Below are 4,610 nucleotides of genomic sequence, written 5' to 3' on the forward strand. Positions count from 1 at the left end.
AGCCGTTTATTGCAGGACAGGAGCAGTATTTATACATTCCACACAGCTTATCTAATTAGCATAAACTAGATACATCAGTCAACCAATCAGGAATCTCTACACCTAATGGCTCGGTTTTGTTACTTCTCAAACCACTCCCTCTGACATTTTGCCAGGCACCATCCAGACTTGTTTACGAACTTTAACATTCCCCTGGCAAAATGCCAGGTGTTATTTTGACTTGTTTACAGACTCTAACAATTTTTTATAACATTAATAGATAAAAGATTGATAGGGCCCAGTACAATTAAAATTTCCTATTATCAAAGTCTTCTTTAATACCATAAACAAGTTAGAGAGTTTTTGTTGTTGTTGTTGTCGTTGTTTTAATCTCATTATGTTCATCATTTATTATTAAATGTATACCACTAGTATATATCACAATGTATAAACCTTATATAATACTTCTAATATGAAGCTAAAAGGTAAATATGAAGTGAGCTTCAGCTCCTAGGATGAACGAATACTGTTGCTACTAAAATCTTTGAAATCAAAGAGGAGATACAATAGTGTATTCTAGTGAGTCAAAAGACTTCCATTAATCAGGTAATTCTGGAAGAAAATTTAATGAGACTCAGTAACTTCCTCATTTGTCAAATAAGGTTGGGAGCAGATAATAAACTTTAGTGCTCCTTCTAAATATGATCTCTGAATCTGTAAAATAAAAATAAAAGTTGTAGAGGGTCAAGAGCACAGAACAATTGTCACCATCTTAAGATTTAGTAAAAGAATTATTTTCTAAATATATTTGTTTCAAATATATATATTTAAAACTTCAATTTTTGACAGTATATGAACACAATGAATATATCTATTTCCTAGATAATATAAGCATATCTTCTCTAGTTTAATATAATTTAATAGAATAAATTATTGGAAGTTTGTGGGAAATTCATAGGACCCATAATGGAAATAATAAAAACATTTGGAAAGTTTGAAAAGTATGGTTTCTCTTTTATCATTATTTACCTTTGTCTTGATTGTTTACACTAGGTGAAGAATGCTCTGAAAAGTTAGTGTTTTATTTATACAAGCACTAATTTTTATTAAATTTTCTCTTAGTTATAGATAATTCTCATCCTGCTGTTCTCTTCCTAAACTTATATCTACCTATAAATCTAAATTACTTGAGATATAAAAATTTCTAAGGTTCTCTGCTATGATTTTATATGAGAAATGATGAGTAAGATTCATTTATAATTCGTATGAATTAGAAGGAACACTGGGGAATCTCGTGTAGTGATCATTTAAATTTGTTTTGCTAAAGAAATAAAAAAAACTATTATTTAATTCAAAGTATCTTTTACTTTCTCCATGAAATCAAATTGTAGTTAATTGTATTTGTAGCTTTTAAAAATAGTGGTCATTTTCTGACTACAGAATTCTTTAATAAAATAAAAAATGTTTTTTCAAGTACACAATATATTAATTTTCAAACTCCAGTTATATCTGCAGAAGAGATTTAGTTTTTAGGAACAGAGACATCAGAATAGCTAATTGGGAAATTATACTACAGAGATGTATTAACAAAGGCAGCATGGTATTGGCATCAAAATAGACATGAAAACCAATTGAATGAAACAGAAGACATAAAGACAAACCCACAATCCTATATTAATCTGATATTTGACAAAGGTGCCAAAAATACATGTTGGAGGAAAAAAATATTTTTTTTTGAAATTTTATTTATTTATTTTAATTAATTATATAGACAGGAAAATACATTTTGATACATTGTACACAATTGCAGAATTTTTATTACTCTGTACACAATGTAGCATTGCACAATATGTGCAGTCATACATGTATATAATTTCTATCTCATTCCACCATCTTACCTCCATAACCTTTTCCTTCCTCACCCTCCCCTTTGAACAATCAAAGTTCCTCAAGCCCCCCCCCCATTCAATTATGGATCAGTATTCACTTATCAGAGAGAATATTTGGCCTTTGGTTTTTAGGATTGGCTTATTTCACTTAGCATGATATTCTCCAACTTCATCCATTTACCTGAAAATGCCATAATTTTATTCTTTTTTTAATGCTGAGTGGCATTCCATTGTGTATGTATACCACAGTTTCTTTATCCAGTCATCTACTGATAGGCATCTAGGTTGATTACACAGTTTAGCTATTGTGAATTGGGCTGCTATAAACATTGATGTGTCTACATTGCTATAGTATACTGATTTTAAATCCTTTGAGTATAGACCAAGGAGTGGGATAGCTGGGTCATGTGGTGGTTCCTTTTCTAAGAAATCTCCATACTACTTTCCAGAGTGGTCACACCAATTTGTAGTCCCACTAGTAATGTAATAGTGTGCCTTTCCCCCCTCATCCTCACCAACACTCATTGTTGTTTGTATACAGAACACTAAAGAAAGAAACTGAAGAAGACCTTAGAAGATGGAAAAATCTTCCATGCTCTTGGATAGGCAAAATTAATATTGTCAAAATGGCCATACTACCCAAAGTGCTATATAGATTCAATGTGATTTCAATTAAAGTCCCAAAGTCATTCCTTATAAAAATAAAAAAGCAATCATGAAATTTATTTGGAAAAATAAGGGACCCAGAATTGCCAAAGCAATCTTTATCAACAGGAATTGAAGCAGGAGATATCATAACACCAGACCTTAAACTATACTACAAAGCTATAGTAAAAAACACCATGATTGGCACCAAAACAGACACATAGACTAATGGTACAGCATAAAAGACACAGAAACAAACCACATACAGTTATCTCATACTAAACAAAGTTGCCAAAAACATACATTGGAAGAAAGATTGTCTGTTCAACAAAAGGTGCTGGGAGAACTGCAAATCCATATGCAACAAAGAGAAATTAAAACCCTATCTCTCACCATGCACAATATTCAACTCAAAGTGGATCAAGGACCCAAGAATTAGACCAGAGACCTTGCACCTAATACAGGAAAATATAGGCCCAATTCTTCATCATGTCGGATTAGGCTACAATTTCCTTACTAATACTCCTAAAGTGCAAGAAATAAAATCAAGAATTAATAAATGAGATGGATTCAAATGAGAAAACTTCTTCTCAGCAAAGAAACAATCAATGAGGTGAAGAGAGAGCCTACATTTTGGGAGCAAATTTTTGCCACATGCACATCAGATAGAGCACTAATGTTTAGCATATATATATTTAAAAAAAACTCAAAAAACCCAATACATGGACTAAGGAGCTGAACAGACACTTCTCAGAAGAAGATATATAATCTATCTGCAAATATATGAAAAAATATTCATTTCTAGTAATTAGAGAAATACAAATCTAAACTAAGATTTCATCTCATGCCAGTTATAATGGCAATTATCCCAAATACAAGACAGTCTTTTAGACAAATGATGTGAAAAAAAACAGAATAGCTATATATAAAAAATAAAAAGTATATATACCCTTCTCTCTCACCCTGCACAAAAGTCAAAATGGACCTAAGACTTTGGAATTAGACAAGAAACTTGTACAACTTCTAGGAGAAAACATGCTCAACAGTCCATCATATAGACGGTTGCACTGACTTCTTTTAAAAGACCCCCAAACACAATAAAGAAAACCAAGAATGAATAACTGGGATGACATGAAAGTAAGAGCTTCTTCAGAGCAAAGGAATTGATGAAGTGAGAGCCTACAGAATGGGAGAAAATCTTGACCAGTTCAACATCTAAAGCAATAAGAGAAATGCAAATCAAAAATACATTAAGATTTCATTTCACTCCAGTCAGAGTACTAACGATCAAGAATATGAACAACGATAAATGTTGGCAAGGTTGTGAGGGAAAAAAAGGTACATTTATACATTATTGGTGAAGTTGCAGACCGGTACAACCACTCTGGAAAACAGTATGGAGATTCATCAAAAAACCATATGATCCAGCTTTCTAATTCTTTGACATTTTCCCCTAAGATCTAAAATCAGCGTGCTACAGTGATACAGCCACATTAATGTTTATAGTAGCACAATTCACAGTAGCTAAATCATGGAATCAACCCAGATACCTGTCAATAAATGGGTGAATTGGGTGAATTAAGAACTTGTGAGATATGATGCAGGTACAGTTACAATATAACTAAAGTGTTTCATTGTCATTTCCCCTGCTTAAAGCATTTGATACATTACTATCTCTGTCTAGTTCATTCCATGATAAGACAGAGATGCTTGGTGACAAACATTATTCTCAAGAAAAGGAGTTCCAGTGGCACACTCGGTTAGTGCGGTACTTATAAGAAATTGTGAAATACATATATATATATATATATATATATATATATATATACACATATATATATATATACATATATATATATATATATATACATATATATATATATATACACATATATATATATATATATATGTTAGAGTCTGTAAACAAGTCTGGATGGCGCCTGGCAAAATGCCAGAGGGAGTGGTTTGTGACGGAACACCAGCGAGCCATTAAGTGTGGAGGTTTCTTATTGGTTGACTGATGTATCTAGTTTATACTAATTAGATAAGCTGTGTGGAATGTATAAATACTGCTCCTGTCCTGCAATAAACGGCTCC

General features: G+C 32.1%; 1 non-coding gene across 1 annotated transcript; it reads left to right on the plus strand.

Moving 5' to 3' along the window:
• Nucleotides 1-4,111: 4,111 nt before the first annotated feature.
• LOC125619877 lies at nucleotides 4,112-4,237 on the plus strand. Its single transcript, XR_007351463.1, has one exon. It is a non-coding gene; the product is annotated as a small nucleolar RNA SNORA63 (small nucleolar RNA).
• The last annotated feature ends 373 nt before the right edge of the window (nucleotides 4,238-4,610 follow it).

Source organism: Marmota marmota, unplaced genomic scaffold, assembly GCF_001458135.2.
Source record: "Marmota marmota marmota unplaced genomic scaffold, marMar, whole genome shotgun sequence".
Lineage (NCBI taxonomy): Eukaryota > Metazoa > Chordata > Mammalia > Rodentia > Sciuridae > Marmota > Marmota marmota.